We start from the raw sequence: 17,478 nt of genomic DNA on the forward strand, positions 1-17,478 counted from the left end.
GAATAATCACATTTAAATATCAAATTTATGTAACATCACATCAGAATTCTAAACATCACGATTTATTCAAACACAAACTGTTCTGTATAATATATGATCAAGTCGTCACATAAAATCAGTTTATATAACTTTGTGTTTTGATAAATTATTTTATTATATTTTTAAAGATTTATTTATTTATTTATTTGAGAGAGAGAGAGAATGAGAGACAGAGAGCACGAGAAGGAAGAGAAGCAGACTCCCTGATGAGCAGGGAGCCCAATGTGGGACTTGATCCTGGGACTCCAGGATCATGACCTGAGCCGAAGGCAGTCGCTTAACCAACTGAGCCACCCAGGCGCCCCTTGATAAATTATTTTAAAGATAAATGTAAACATTTTGTTTTTCTTTTAATTTTGCTTTATGTATTAGTAATAATCGAGTAGGAAATAAACAGAGTTGTGGCATCCTATTTGGCACTTGCATCCAAGGTGTTGTGAAGCATTTCAAATACTGAATGTTGAGTATTATGAGACTATTGAAAAGAGAGCAAAAGCATATTTTTAAATCTGTTAATGAGAATGGCAGGTGGACAACTTTTAGATAGATGAATCCAATCATACTGAAATTTACTGGGAAAATGAAACTTGTTAAGAATGTGATGATTCTACTTCTTATTTGTGAAAATAGCTCAAACTTGCTTTCTTATTTTTCCTTCTTTTATGTTCCTAGTGTAAAATAATATTTATTTTCTTACTTTATTTTTGCTTTTTGAATATACTTATACTTTTTCTTTAAGAATCTTGGCCTTGGGATTCTACTTAGTTATCAGTATCAATAATATCTTGATTTCATGATTTCATGCAGATTTACATATAAATGTTTACTAAAACACTAATATAAAATTACAGATATTTTTGGAGTGAGTAAGATCACTGACTGGCAAATAACAATTAGCTTGGAAATAATAGTTTGGATAGTATTTATTAGATTTTTTAGTTTTTAAAAGGATTTGAATTTCTTTTAATAATGCCTGTTAAATCTACTAATTAACATAGTTGTAGGTGTTCTCTGCCCTAAAAAAATGTCTGCTTATTTCTTATCTTATGATTAGTATACTAATTTTCTTTGCCAAAGTGATTGAATATGTGGCCTGACTCAATAACTTCAACAAACTTAACACTTTGGAAAGTCAACTCAGTATGTATTTTAATTAATACTTTATATGAAATTGGCCCTGTGTCAAGTATTGTACTAAAGTGTGGGTACCCAAAAACAAGAAACATAATCTTCCTCCTATAGGAGATGTTTGAAATAAGATTACCAAAGGAAAGGATGTAGAATAAGAAAAGGAGCTAGACTGCAGCATAATTCTATGGGAAACTAATGGAGGTATAAGCATAAAAATTATTGACATTTTAGTCAGTAATAGAAAACAAGTCAGTATTGTTTCTATCAAAATGGGCTGAGAGAAAAGAATTGCCAGACTATCTGAATTGGCATTCTCAAAGCAAAGTGTTCTTTGAAGAAAAACTGCTTTCCTTAATAATGAGAGGTCATGGAGAATATTTATCTGTGTCAATGAAAAGAGACCTGATCTTAGAATTACAGAAAAATTTTCTAAACACCAAAGTTAAAGGTAAATACAACACAGATATCCCAACTGGGAAGAGGGATAAAATATATAAGAATTTTTGTCTGTGATTAAAATAGAATCAGAATTTCATCATAATTTTTTTTCTACAAAACTGATTGCTAATAGAAAGGAACAAAAGTTCAGATATCCAAGGGAAAAGAACTGTGGCCCAAGATGTATTAGTGTTAGGTAAAGTTATACCTACGTAGTACCTGTTTGTTGTTTTAATAAATAACCCATAATATTTAAGTAAACTATCTTTAAGATAAATATATTGTAGAAAATAATTTCAAAATGTTTTAGAAATGTATCAAGATTTTTATTTCCAGTCATGACATAATATTTTGTATTGGACTAGACCTCTCCTAAAAAAATCTATATAAACTGACATAGCAAAGGAATTGATTTAGTTCTTCTTATGCTGGGAAATAACTGTTTAAATACCTTATAGTATGCTATTTAATCCATAATGGAAAGCTCCTGTTTTAGTATTAAAGAAACTGAGACTTAGAAAAGCTTAAAAACTAGACACTCTATCTATCTATCTATCATCTATAAATTTTGACAAAGCTGTTACTTGGAATTTAGTGGGAATGGGTGGTCTTACAATAAACAACGTTGGACCAAATATCACAACTGAAAAAAAAGTGAGCCATTATTGCTAGCATACACAATCATTAATGTAAACAGAATAATAGTCTTCAATTTGAAAGCTAATAAATGTCTAAAATATAAAAGAATATCTTCGTGACTTTGTGGTTGAAAATATTTTTTATAGCATACATGAAAATCACACTAACCAGAAAAGAAAATATTAATTAATTAGACTTTCTTAAAATAAAGACTATCAGGTCTTCAAAAGACACTATTTAGATGGTAAAAAATTCAGGCCATAGACTGGGATACTATATTTGAATACCTATGTAAACAACTAATTCATATGCAGAATATATAAATAACTTGTTGAGCTCAACAACAAAAGAGAGACAATCCAGTAAAATATGAGCAAAAGCTTGAATAGACACTTCGCCTGCAAGAAAATGAAAAGGTTCTTAATATTCGTAGACACCAGGAAATTCAAATTTAAACCACAATGAAATATACCATGTACTGAAAAGAATAGTTGAAATTAAATTGACTAACAATATCAATACTGAATATTGGCAAGGATGTGAAGCAACTAAAGTTTGAATCCATTGCTTTAGGTTGATAAATTGCTGCAACCACTGTGCAAAATATTTGATATAACAACTGAAGAGAAACTTACAGACACACTCTTAACCATTAATTTCACAAGTCTCCCACACATGCATACCAGAGTTTTCATAACAGCTACATGTTTTATGAAAAGACATCAACAGCTTTTGTTCCAAATTATCTTTTTAGGGATATTTATATAGTAAAATTCTTGCAAGAGAGAGATGGTAGCTCCCTGCAGGACAGAGCAGATTTGTTTCCTGACGGAGATAATAAAGGAAATTTCCTCCTCTGGGACAAAGATTGGGCAGAACTTTGAAAAAACCCTTATGAGTTTATGTATCCTAAACCCAACATTCTTCACCTGTAACACAAGCCCACTTCGTGGGCATTACCCATGTGGGCCTGTCTTAGCATCATGCCCATGGAACTGGGCTGGAAGATGGCAAAGAGAACTGACAAGAACATGAAGCTCATACTACCTGCTCTATCATGAGAAATAAAGTCCTTTTTCTCTGACAGAGGAGTATCCTGTCTTCTGCCAGGACAATAAGACTATAGCAGGCTAACTGATCAGCTTGCAACTAGGGTAAAATCTCAGGTCTTTCGTAGTTCGTTTTCTTTTTTTAGATTTTATTTATTTATTTGAGAGAGAGAATGAGATAGAGAGAGAGCATGAGAGGGTGGAGGGTCCGAGGGAGAAGCAGACTCTCTGCTGAGCAGGGAGTCCAATGCGGGACTCGATCCCGGGACTCCAATATCATGACCTGAGCCGAAGGCAGTCGCTTAACCAACTGAGCCACTCAGGCGCCCTGTTTGTTTGTTTTTAAGATTTATTTACTTATTTGAGAGAGAGAGCATTCATGGACAGGGGCAGAAGAAAAGAATCTCAAGCAAACTCCCGATGGGGGCTTGGTCTCGTGATCTTGAGATCATGACCTGAGCTGAAATTGAGAATTGGATGCTTAACCAACTGAGCCACCCAGGCACCCCTCTTTCATAGTTCTTGACACAGGAAGTAATCCAAATGGCCATTATGGTAAAATTAACAAACAGCTACATTATAGCATACACATATAATGAAATTTAACATAACAATGATTTTTTAAAAATTAAATACTTCTATATCCCAAAACATGGATAAATATTAAGTAAAATAAGGTAGACAAAGAGTAATTTGTGACTCATTTATATGAATTTCAACAATGGACATATGTAATATATTATGATGAAGATCAGAATCATGGTCATTTTTTGCAGTCATTAATAGAGAGACACATGATGAAGACTACTGAAATAACAGAAAGAGTCTATATTATATCATGAAATATGATGCATTGTGTTTATCATGCATAAAAACTCATCAAATCCTAGAATTTAAATTTTTGTACTTTATATAAGTTGTATTTAAAAAATTAAACAGAAAAGTATGAAAATGAGAAACTTATTTACCAAAATATATTTGATACAAAGTCCTTAATGAAAATATTCATTGTTTAATGTCTGTCCTTAAAAGGAAATGATAAAAATATAGTAACTCTTCAGCACGAAGGGTAACTTTTTAAAAAAAAAGTGAAGAGAAAAGTAAGAAGAAACTATTTATTAAATAAAAAGATATAATTCTACCTGCCATTTTTATTGCCATTATAGCCAGAACTATTCTAAGCATGTCAAAGATAATATTAAATAATTAAAAAAAAATAACACTTTTAAGGTTAAAAACTTGAAACTTACAGAATTTTATGGAATGTAAGAAAAAATCAGTTTCACAGTTCAAGTTGTAGAAAGATTATTATATATTGCCAGTTTTTCTCTAAACATGGAACACCTTAGCATCTTTATTTTGCTAATTCACATTGCATATTTGTTTATGTAGGAAAATTTTAGAAACAAAAATCTATTACGGAGGGATTGGCTAAACAATTTATAACACCTCCCTCGTAATGATATATACCTCAGTCACAGTAATGTTAATTTTATTCCATATTTCTTATTATGTAGAAATGACCCTAAAATTTTTACTTAAATTTCAGTTTAAAATTTCAGTATACAGGCATGATTTCTTATTTATTAATAAGTATATAGGTGCTTGGAAAGATATCTTTATAAATAGAAACACACATGCATTTATATACAAAGAAAGTAAAAGTAATAGTACACAAAAAAAGATGTTGAATACAATAACTTAGTGTTTTATTTTAATTTTGTAAACCTGATTATTAAGTTTAGTGGATATATTGAGTCTAGATCCTTCAAAGAAATTATGTATAATGTCAAAATATATTATTTGGGCTTTCAGATATATTTATATTCTATATAAAAGGTTACTTATATTAAATATTTGCATTTTATTATATTATTTTATAAAGGACATTAATAATAATCTATAGCATTGATATCATTTAAGTAGATAAGTCTTAAATCAGTTAAAAAAATCTGAGTAAAATTTCCAAAATAATAGCAATATTTATATTCAAAATTTGGAAAATATTGTATTATCTCATTTAAATATTTTTTGTAAATTTATTTACAAGCTACCTATATAATTTCAATAATTCAAAAATCATTTTTTTTAGGGGCGCCTGGGTTGATCAATCGGTTAAGCATCTGCCTTCCGCTCAGGTCATGATTCCAGAATCCTGGGATCCAGCACCGCATCGGGCTCCCCGCTCCGCGGGAGGCCTGCTTCTCCCTCTCCCACTCCCCCTGCTTGTGTTCCTGCTCTCACTGTGTCTCTCTCTGTCAAATAAATAAATAAAATCTTTAAAAAAAATCATTTTTTTAAATTTGGAGAATAATAACATCTTCCAACTGGATAGAACAGTAAGGTAAGATGAAAACAGCAAGTAAAATGAAAATAGAAAACTAAAATTAGCAACTAGCAGACAATTAATACTTTTTATAAGATTTTATTTATTTATTTATTTGTTTGTTTGTTTGTTTGTTTGTTTGTTTTAGAGAGAGAGAGAAAGAGAGTGTGAGCGGGGCGGGGCAGAGTGAGAATGAATCTGAAGCCAACTCCGCACTGAGCAGGGAGCCTGATGCCAGGCTTAATGTCATGATGGAAAGATCATGACCTGATCTGAAACAAAGAGTCAGATGCTCAACCCACTGAGCCACCCGGGCGCCCTAAAAACTAATACTCGTGAATCTGGGAATTTAAACAAGATAATTTGATACTTTAAAATATTCTTTCATCCCATTTGTTTGGGTGTAGAACACTCCTATCTGTAGAGTAATATGATTGGCTTCTATCTCCAACATCTACTTGAACCATTTACTACTCTCAGAGGAATATATGAACTGGTCTACTTTTTGACCAACAGAAAGAAATTTAAACAGTGATCCTGGATATAAATAAGAAATATCCATATGGTTCTGCCACTTTACTAAATTTGAATTTTTTTTAAAGAGGTGACTCATGGAAAGCATTAATTTTAATGCCCTCCAAATTTCTTTGCTTTAGGTACATTCTATTTTTTATGCCTATCCTCCAAAACTCTGTTCTTATTTTCTCATTATGAACATTTGCAATACATATAACTAAGATAAATAAAAAATATGTTTTACAATAACTTTGGTGCTTTTATTAATCTCATAAAGTAACATCAAAGATAGGAACCATGTATTAAACACTTCAAGTTAACTCAAAAGGACAGATTTTTACTGTGGTATATGTTGCAGAAACTTCTCTCAGAAGAAATAGCAAGGGGAGAGGTAATGACTTTTTTTCTTGAGGATATGATATTCTTCTTAACAGCCTCTGAGATGGAGCATTATCAATAGGTAATTGAAATTTCTTACCATTTTAATTGTCCCATAATACTTAATCACTGCCCCTATTTGTTTTAAATAGCCTACTTTAAACATATCAACTTACTTAAAATTTACATATCTGATAAAAGCACCTAGAATTTTACATATCGGAAAAAGTAAACTAGGTTCCTAACTTAGAATATTTGTTTTAATGGTTTTGCTCATCATTTTTCCCCTACAGCAATAGGCACAAAATCTGCAGAATATAGAATCATCAAATGTTGTTGGTAGAAAACATTTGTGAATGAGGAAAATGCAGAATACATTAGTGGTATTTCAAAGCAATTAGCTGAGAACACAAAACAACCAAAACAAGTCCATTATGTAATCACCTAGCCATTCGGAGCTGATCTGTATTGAGAAATGACATCAGATCCCGGGTAAGGAAATGAAGAAAGAGATAGAGGTGTGAATTGATAAAGTATTATCATATTGCAGTTCAGTTTTCTTTAATAACGGGATCTCTCACTAACCCTCATTAAAAATTAAAATCTTGGTGTATGTTGAATAGTATTGCCTGCATGAATGATGGGGCACCATAGAGGAAATTACCAGCTGATGTTATAACTGAGAAAGGAAAAATCTACGATGTCATTTGGCATGTCATGCACAGTGAGATTGGGAAATAATGTTCTCTGAATAGGGAAAAATGCAATTAAATGATGCCAAGCCTTCAGTAAATCAGGGGACTTTCTAATGTAGGGTAAACATGGTCACAGAAGAGAAACAACCAGAAGTCAGTGAATGTCAAGAACATAGAAGTACTATCTACATTGGCTGTGCATGCCTCTTTTTCACAATCTGGTTTTCTTTTTCTTTTCTGTTTTTTTTTTTTCCTTTCACTCTCTTTCTCTCTCTCTTTTTAATAATCTGGTTTTCTTATTCACTTTAATTCACTATCCTAAAATTGTCTTTTTTGAAACTATATATTAATAATAATTGGCAAAAGAAAAGAAAGTTGAGAAAATCTAATTTAAATTTAGCCTAAACACTAGTTTTGTCCAAAAAGCAAACCAAAAAAAGTCATAGATATTAACATTTTCACTGGTATTTATTGATCTATCTAGTGTTGAAGTCAGTATCATACCAGTTTGCTTCTGAAACTATTTACCAACATTCTCCATTTTACAGTAAACTTCCATACTTCTTTCTTATTATTAGCTTAATTAAATGATGCTAAAACTTAACTACTATTAGGACATTCTTACTGACTCTTTTGTTAATTATGCACTTGTGAATATATTTAAGACTCTGGTTGTAGATTTTCTGCCATTAGCAAACTATGTCCTTCTGTGCTGTTTAAAGTTGACAGCTGTGAAGATTACATAAAGATATACCAGACCCTTCTGAGTTAGAATCCAAGAAAATACGAACTGGTGATGGGTTTTACAGAGCAAAACTAAAACATAAAGAAAAAAGTTCAGAAAGACCCAATATTTTCTTCTTAAACATTCATTACCATTAACTATTCCTCTTAGCATTAAAAATAACTCAATAGAATGCCAATATGATGTTTTCAATATTTTATTACTCTTTCCTTTTCCCTGATTTTTTTCTCCCTTTGAAGATAAAAGAGGTATTTTAATTGGGATGCAATGGGAATAAATTCAGAATTAGCATATGTTGGTGTTCAATAAATGCAGTTTTAATTATAACCTTTTCCTGTTAGTTTCAGATTCAGAAAATAAAACATCAGAGGCAAAACAAATATTTCTAAACATTTTATATTTAATGATGTACTGCCTTGAAATTCACTCTGATGTGTGTATGCATATATTTTTTTAATTCTTAAAGCCTGCTTATACATCTAGGTGGGGAGGAATATCAAAGAATATATAGAAGTCTACTCATTTCATTGCTTTACATGGACTAGGGAGAATGTGTCTCCACTTGAGCATTAGGAGGATTGGTCTGTAAAATACTCTCATGAAAAAGACCTAGAATTAATCAATCGGTGCCCCAGGCACAGTCCATGGTGGTAGAAGCCAGAACTAGAAATCTATAAAACTCAGACTATAACAGACATTATTAGGATTTAGAAATTTTTTTCTAAGGCACTTAGAGGAGAATAAAGTGAGTTCAAGCATTTCTAGAAATTTTAGAACAACTCAAGAAAATTTTCTTCACAGAAAAAAAGAAAGAAAAGAAAATTTTCTTCACAATTTTGAAAGGCAGAATTGAGGCTAACAACTACAGAAACATGTCTGTATATTTCTATTATACCAATTTAGAATTTCAGATAAGTTAGTTCTGAATACTTAGCAGAAAACTCTGATATGTTGGATATATATGTTCAGTTTCAAAATGCACGCAAACATCTAGATTTTTCTTTTTTATTTCCCACCTATTTTAATATTTTACATTGCCCTGTCTTCAAATATCTTTATGGTGGGCATCTTTGACTTTATTGATAATGGGGGGAGTCAGCAGGCCATTTAAAGAATGTTAGCAGACTTTTAATAAGCCATGATGAATTAAACAGAACAAAGTTTTAGTCTCATACAATTACATTGTATCTAAAAATATAGATTCAATTTTTCTATATATAGACATACTAGAGAAAAGATTTAAGTTATATGAAGTCATAAAGAAATAAAAATCTTTACCATATGATTTAACTAATGTACCAATGATTTGTTTCTAACTGTATTCATGAATTGAGTGATTGGATCTCAGGAGGCATTTAGACATAAATGCAACATTATACATAGTTTCTAGGTTTCCCAGTTTGGCAATTTATCATAAATTCCATACATTTGCAATTAAAATTGGAGAAAGGAAACAAATGAAGTACTAATGAAAGAAAAACACATTACAATGAAGTTAAGAAAATAAAAGTTTACTTTATATAAATAAGCAATTTAATTTAATTTGTTTAAGGTTTTTAAGAGGACTTCAAGTGTTCTTTAAGAGATTCAGAATTGTATAATACTTTATATAAGGCTTAATTGAGCTTCAAAATTTCTAGCTTTTATTTAGCTAAAATCCAGATCTTTCTCTAGAACTATCCCAAAACTTTTTTTATCATGATCACTGTGTTTTTTTTCAAAACTGTATGTATACATTTCTAAAATTTTAAGTATAAAAATAATTATAGAATATATGTTTTCACAAATAATATTAGTTTTCCTGGGAGAGAACTGAATATGTTCAATTTTGTGGAAAGGAAAGCGTACAATACTATATTTGCACCCTCTCTCTGAGATTGAAGAAATTCTCTTTCTAAATAAGCTGTTTACCTTTCTGTATACTGCTTTCCATAATACTACCAGCAAGAACAATCATATTTTTATACAGGAAAAAAGTAGAAGGGATTGTGAGAGTAAGTCTGACCTAAACCAGGAAAAGGCAATTGCAGGCTGCTCCCTGAACTTTTATAAAGTCAATTTCCTAAACTTCTATTAGCCAGTGCTCTAAAAATCCCAAGAAAAGAATAAAGTGCATCTAATATTCTTTCATAATTTGACAATGTGTTTAATAGATTGAAAGTAATCGATAATTTTGTTACAGAAAGAACCATGGTCAGAAAATAAAACTGACCTGCTAAATATGCTCTTTCACTAAAAAATTGCCAATCAATGGTGTTTCTGTTGTATAGTGTCCAAGTAAAAGTGACGGTAATTTCTAATTAGAATTACTGGTTCAGTACTAAACATAGAGGGTAAATCAGAATATGTTCTAAGAAGTTACCCTGGGCCCACTGTTATAAATATTTAAATCACTGGTTTCTATGATAGAATATAGTATATTTTTAATACGTTTATACATGACGGTGGCCTAGAGGGAAAGGATAACACCTTGAGTGAGAGGATTACAGTCAAGAATAATCTTGATCATTTGAAAAAATTAGTAATTTCCAAAAGTGATAGACGGATACATAGATAGATCAATTATTTTCTTTCATCCGTTTGAATGTTTTATGACTAAGACTAACTAAGTCAATTAGAAACAAACAACTGGTAAGGAGAAACTTTAATTTTGGGTGTTATCCAATAAACTACTAATTATTGTCCCTTAGCATTCATTCATAAGTCAGAGTTTGTATACTCCCATTATTATAGGATTTATCACACTGCATTATGATCATTTCTTTTTTACCAATTGTCAGCAGTTATAGGAGTATACATGGTCCTCTAGGAAAGGCTTGATTCTCTGCTTTAAATCACAGGGTGGAATCTCATTACATAAAAGTGTTGAAAACCTGGGCTGAAAATGAGCTTTTGTCATTTTGTTTTGACTTAGTTTGGTTTTATCTTTCTCTGCCTTCTTTAATACCACAGAATCCCTAAAACATGACCAAAAGTGGCAACTGATGACTGCCACCCAGAAACCATAATGCAGAATATGGGGAAGAATGGAGAGTGGTAGTAATCTTTCCTATTTAGGCAACCTAGTCCCCTTCTCTGAGACTGCAGAGCATTGTCATTCTGTAACATTAAGACTTTGATAAGAACATGGTAGTTGCTTATTTTGAAACCTTAGAAAGTACTCTGCATTATAACAGTAATGTGTGAATTGGAGCTTATTTATAAAGTAGAAAAGAGAAAAATACTACTGTGTTATTGATTTTATTCCTCTCCAAAACCTATTATAAAATATGTTAATGTTTCACTATGTTTTATGTTTAAAATACTAGTCTGTTGTACATAGTTATATTGCGATGGTGTTTTTATATTAATAATCATCAGAATAAGTTAAATTTAGAGAAATACACATTGGTATTAAAATAAAATTTTAATCATTTTAAATGTTACTTCATGAAAGATACTTTGTATTTTGTCATTGGTAACACCCAAGTGCTTTTAATTAATGTTCTTTTTGAGTTAAGAGGTCAGCATATTCCTTTCCGTAGAAGCAAAATGAACAAATATATACAATATTGGAAAATATAATTTTTCCATATTTCCTAGGATAGATTCTATTAAATTTGTTGTTGCCCTTCCAAAATGGAATGTTTTCTTTCAAAGCTGATCTTGCCACTCCAAAAGTCAAAATTCCAAAAAGAATGTAGCATCTCTGTCAGTTGATTACTAAATAACTTGCTTTTAACATCGGAGATTGCCTACTCTCCTCTACCTTTCCTAAACATTCCCAGGCAATTTGAATGCCCTGAATAAGATGCATATAAGAATAAAATATTTTATCTAGCCATCTAATTTTATAACTCTAACACAGTGTCCTGTGAAAGTTTCTCATCCAGCTTGTTTCTTGAATTAATCAGGAAAACCTACGCTATGTGTGATAACACATAAACACTGAAGTAACAAATCCTCAACACCATAAAGGCTTCTTTGTCAATCAGACTGCGGTTTGATTAGTCTTTCGGGCTGCTTTCCTTTAACCTTTAACCTCTGGTTAATTAGATAGACTGCCTCTATCTAATTGTTACTCTACTTGACTGTTTGGCTTTCAAGAAAGCCTCAGGAAGAAGAAAAGATTGGAGTACTGTACAGGATGTTTAAAGGACAAAACCTGGATGCCACTTATATTTCTTTGTTCACCTCCCATTGATACAGGTCAACCAAATGGCCTCTGACCTAAATGCAAGGGAAAATTGGAAATACAACTTATCTCTGTGTGAGCACAGGAAACAGATATATCATAGTACACATAGAACATTTTCACTGCCATATCTTCCCATAAACTTATTTGAAGAATAGAGTGCATCTAGCTTTTCAATGTCCATATGAGGTATATGATGATTTTTAGAATAATATTAGAAAATCATAAATAGAATTGAGATAAAGTATATCTTAGATGCATCATTTGTTCTGGCCATTTGAAACACTATTCATTTAAAAGACAAATAAAACAAATAAAATCAATCACCAAAGGAAATGAATTGCTCCCATTTATCTAACGACCTCAAAAATATGATGAATTAGAGTGAAACAAATCCACTCCAATGCACATTATCTGCAAATTGTCAAAGACAAAGAGAATTTTGAAAGCAACTCTCATGTATAAGGAAACACCCATGCTGTAGATTAAATGTTTGCTTCCCCCCAAAATGCATACACTGAAATCTTAATCCTCAATATAATAGTGTATGGAAGTGAACCTCTGGGAGGTGATAAGATTATGAAGGTAGAATATTCATGAATGAGTATAGAGCCCTTAAAAAAGACTTTAGAAACATCCTTCATTTTTTCTGCCTTGATCTTGGACTTCCCAGTCTTCTGAACTGTGAGAAATAAATTTCTGTTGTTTATAAGACATCCAGTCTATGTTATTTTGTTATAGCAGCCCAAATAGACACTTTGGCTATAGATTATCAGCAGATTTCTCAGTATAACCTAGCAGGGCAGATGGGAACAGGATGATATATTTAAAGTTCTAAAAGAAAAAAACAAAAACAAAAAACAAAAAACCACCAAGCAAGAATACTTTACCTGGCAAAACTGTCCTTCAAATATGAAGGAGAGATAAAAACTTTCCAGATACACTGAAGATAGTTCATCACAACTAGAACTGCTTTATAAGAAATTCTGAAGATAGTCATTCAAGTTGAAACAAAATGAAGCTAAATAGCTAGATAAAAGCACCTGAAAACATAAAGCTCACTGGTAAAAGTAAATATACAGTAAAATATAGAATATGGTAATACTGTAATAGTAGTAGATAAATCACTTTTAATACTGATATAGAAATTAGAATACAAAAGTAAAAAAAACTAAATCTATAAAAATATATTAATGAATATACAATAGAAAAAGATGTAATTTGTGATATCAGTAACAAGGTGTGCAGGGGAAGAAGTAAAAGTATAATGTTTTTGTATATGATTGAACATAAACTGTTATCTTAAAATAGATTGTTATAACTATGTTTTATGTAAGTCCCATGGTAACCACAAAGAAAATATCTAAAAAAGACAGACAAAAGAAAATGAGAAAAGAATCAAAACATGTAACTATTGGGCGCCTGGGTGGCTCAGTTGGTTAAGCGACTGCCTTCGGCTCAGGTCATGATCCTGGAGTCCCTGGATCGAGTCCCGCATGGGGCTCCCTGCTCAGCAGGGAGTCTGCTTCTCCCTCTGACCCTCCCCCCATCTCATGTGCTTTCTCTCTCATTCTCTCTGTCTCTCAAATAAATAAATAAAATCTTTAAAAAAAATGTAACTATTAAAAAAAAACCTGATGAAACACAAAAATACAAGAGAGAAAAGGGGGACAAAAGAACTGCAAGACAAAAAACAACTAACAAACTGGCAATGGTAGGCCTATCTGTATCAATAATTACTTTAAATGTAAATGGAATAAACTCTCCAATCTAAAGACATAGAGAGATTGAATATCTTAAAAAAAAAATAAACTATATGCTGTCTACTTGAGACACATTTTACATACAATGACACATATAGGCTGAAAGCAAAATGGTAGAAACAGATATTCTATTCAAATGTTAACCAAGAGAGAAAAAGGGTGGCCATACACATATCAGACACTGTAGTCAAAAACTGTCACAAGAGACCAAGGAGGATATCATATAATGATAAAAGAGTCAATCAATCAAGAAGATGTAGCAATTATAAACATATATGTACTCAACATTGGAGCATTCAAATATATGAAGCAAACACAGAGTAGAAGAGAGAAATAGACAGCAACATAATAATTGGAGAATTGAGTACCCGACTTTCAATAATAGTGTATACAGACATAAGATCAGTAATGAAAATGATGATTTGAATAACACTATAGACCAAATGCACCAAACAGATATATATACTGAACATTTCAGCCAACAGCAGAAAAGTACACATTCTTCTCAAATGTATATACATCATTCTCCAGGAAAGATCACACATTAAGTCACAAGTCTAACCAAATTTAAAAAGATGAATTTATACCAAGTATGTTTTCTTATCACATGGAATGAAACTAGAAATATATAGCAGAAGGAAAACTGGAAAATTCACAAATGTGTGGAGATAAAACAACATACCATTGAACAATCAACGAGTCAAAGACAAATCAAAGGGGAAACTAGAAAATATCTTCAGATAAAAGAAAATTAAAGCACAAAACATATGAAAACTTATGGGATCCAGCAAGAGTAGAATTAAGAGGTAAGCTTACAGCATTAAAAGACTATTTTTAAAAAAAGAAGATCTCAAATAAACAAACTAATTCTGTATCTCAAGGAAGCAGAGAAAGAACTAAGCCCAAAAGTAGGTAAAGGGAGGAAATAATGATTAGAGCAGAAATAAATGAAATAGAGTGGAAAAATGATAGAAAAAACAAAACCAAAAGCTGTTTTTTAAAGATCAACAAAACTGAATAAACCCTTCCTCTAAATAAACAGAAAAAAGGGAAAACACTAGAGAAAAAAAGTCAAACTCAAACAAAATCAGAAATGAAAGACATTACAACTGATGCTACCAAAATAAAAAGGATTGTAAGAGACTGCTTTGAATAATTACATGCTACAAATTGGATAACCTAAAAGAAATGGATAAGCACATGGATACTTATAACCTATCAAGACTCAATCATAATGAAATAGAAAAATCTGAACAGACCTATAACTAGTAAATAGATGAATCAGTAATCAAAAACATCCTAAAAGAAAACCCAAGACTAGATGTCTTCACTGGTCAATTCTACCATACATTTAAGAAGTAACACCAATCCATTTCAAACTCATCATATAAGGCCAGCATTAATTACCCTCATACCCAAACCAGAAAAGAACACTATAAGAAAAGAAAACTAAGGGCCCCTTTGATGAATATAGATGTAAAAGTCCTCAACAAAATACTAGCAAACCAAATTCAAAAGCATATTAAAAGGATTATATACCACGACCATGTGGGATTTATTCCTGGGATATAAGGAGGGTTCAATATATGACAATCGATATGATATACCATATTAACAAAATGAAGGATAAAAAATCACATGATCATCTCAATAGATGCAAAAAAGCAACTGATAAAATTCAAAACACTTCCATGATAAAAACACTTAACAAATTAAGAATACAAGGAAATTGTCTCAATATAATAAAGGCAATATATGAAAAGCCCACAGCTAACATCATATTCAACAGTGAAAAAAATAATGCTTTTCTTATAAGATCAGGAAGAAGGCAAGTATACCCATTCTTGCCACTTCTATTCAACATAAGTCCTAGCCCTGGCAATTAGGCAAGTCAAATTAATAAAAGGCATCAAAACCACAATAGAAAAAGTAACTTGTTGGCAGATGACATGAAGTTATACATAGACTACCCTAAAGATTCCATAATAAAATGGTTAGGACTAATAAACAAATTCAGTAAAGTTGCAAGATACAAAGTCAACATGCAAAAACCAGCTGTTTCTATATACTAACAATGAAAGAAGGATACAAAAGGAAATTCAGAAAATTTGATTTACAATAACATCAAAAAGTATAAAATATATAGGGCACCTGGGTGGCTCAGTTGGTTGAGCGACTGCCTTAGGCTCAGGTCATGATCCTGGAGTCCCGGGATCGAGTCCCACATCGGGTTCCCTGCTCGGTGGGGAGTCTGCTTCTCCCTCTGACCCTACCCCCTCTCATGTGCTTTCTTGCTCTCTCAAATAAATAAATAAAATATTTAAAAAAGAAAGTATAAAATATATACAAATGAACTTACACAAGAGGTAAGAGACATATGCACTGAAAAGTATAAAACATGCCTGAAAGAAATGACAAATAAATAGAAAGACATTTCATATCCACAGGTTGGAAGACTTAATATTATGAAAATGTCTATAGTCTCCAAAGTCAACTATAGATTCAGTGCAATCTTTATCAAAATACCAGTAACATTTTTATTACAAAAATAAGAAAAACAATCCTACAATTCATATAAAACCACAAATAATCCTAAATAACTGAAACAATCTTGAGAAGGAAAAAAAAACTGGCAGCCTCATACTTCCTGATGTTGAGATAAATTACAAAGCTAAAGTATTCAAAACAGTATCATCCTTACTGGCATAAAGACATTAGACCAATGGAATATAATAGAGATCCCAGAAATAATCTACACATGTATGGTCAAATTATCTTCAACAGGCTGCTAATAATATACAGAGGGGAGAGGATAGCCTTCAACAAATAGTCTTAGAAAAATTGGATAAGTGTTGGGGAAGATCATCAAGAAGATATCACTGCCAGTCAATTCATGAGCTGGATCTGGGCAATTGGAGGCTACTCACTTTCTCCTCTATCCTTAGAATGTGTGTTCTATTTGTCTTCCCTACACTCAGAAGCTGTTCCAAGGATACAGCCTTGAGATAGAAATGTGGAGTTGAGGCTATCAGAACTGGGCATGTGACTTAACTTAGTTAAGACCTCTATATAAACTTTTAAGATTCTGGCAAGTGGGTGAGGAAACTACTTGTCTTGCAGCCACCCAAGACAAGCCTGGTAAATAAGTTGCCTTGTTCATTAAAACTGTCACCTACCAATCTGGAGTGTTCTGCCCCTTTCTTTGGTCTCTCCCTGCCTTCTGCTTTCAGATTACCCTAGGGAGGCCCCCTAGGAGGTTGCAAACCAGTAATAGCTATATGTAAAATAATGAAATTGGATCTTTATCTTATACTATATACCGAAATCAAGCTAGGATGGATTAGGGCTTAATCTTAAAATCTGAAACTATCCTTGGAGAAAACATAGAGGAATACTTGGTCTTAGCAATGATTTCATGGATTTGACACCAATAATACAGGCAACCAAGGAAAAAATAGACAAGTGGGACTATATCAGACTAAAAAGTTTTTACACAGAAAAGGAAACAATCAAAGTAAAAAGGCAACCTATGAAAGGGAAGATAAGTATTTGCAAACCATGTATCTGAAAAGAGGTTAATATCCA

This window comes from Callorhinus ursinus, unplaced genomic scaffold (assembly GCF_003265705.2).
Source record: "Callorhinus ursinus isolate GAN/ISIS: 27379988/994484 unplaced genomic scaffold, GSC_fseal_2.0 scaffold4, whole genome shotgun sequence".
Classification (NCBI taxonomy): Eukaryota; Metazoa; Chordata; class Mammalia; order Carnivora; family Otariidae; genus Callorhinus; species Callorhinus ursinus.